Genomic DNA, 450 nt, shown 5'->3' with positions numbered 1-450 from the left:
CCGGGTGTTCCCTGCCTCGGAGTCAGCTGTCAGCAGCAACGTGGGCTGTGGAGCACTGCTCGTCCCCGCCAGTGTGAGAAATGACACGGCGGGGCTGGCACACGGCGGCAGTGACGCTGAAGCACTCTCTCTCGTGCCTGACGCGGATGCGCCCTTTCGGATCCTCACGCAGATGAAGTCCTGGTGCAGCAGTCAAAGCTCAGGTCTCCGCCGGGCTGCCTGCCCTTACCAGGTTGTGGTAAGGTATGCATCCAGCCCCGCTGAGCAGGCACCCACGAGCAGAGCAGCTGTGCTGAGACGAGGCAGTACTTTGCAAGAACCTCTGCGCCAGACTAAAGCCGGATTATGTTTCCTAGAAGGAAATGCAAGGACCAACTATGGGGAGGGAAAAGCAAGGAGGCACGCTTAACTGCCATGCGTGAGTCGCTAGATACTGTATTTCCCCCCACA

The sequence above is a fragment of the Manacus vitellinus genome, unplaced genomic scaffold, assembly GCF_001715985.3.
Source record: "Manacus vitellinus isolate BGI_N305 unplaced genomic scaffold, ASM171598v3 scaffold_9_pilon, whole genome shotgun sequence".
Classification (NCBI taxonomy): Eukaryota; Metazoa; Chordata; class Aves; order Passeriformes; family Pipridae; genus Manacus; species Manacus vitellinus.
Note: the sequence above shows the minus strand (reverse complement) of the source record.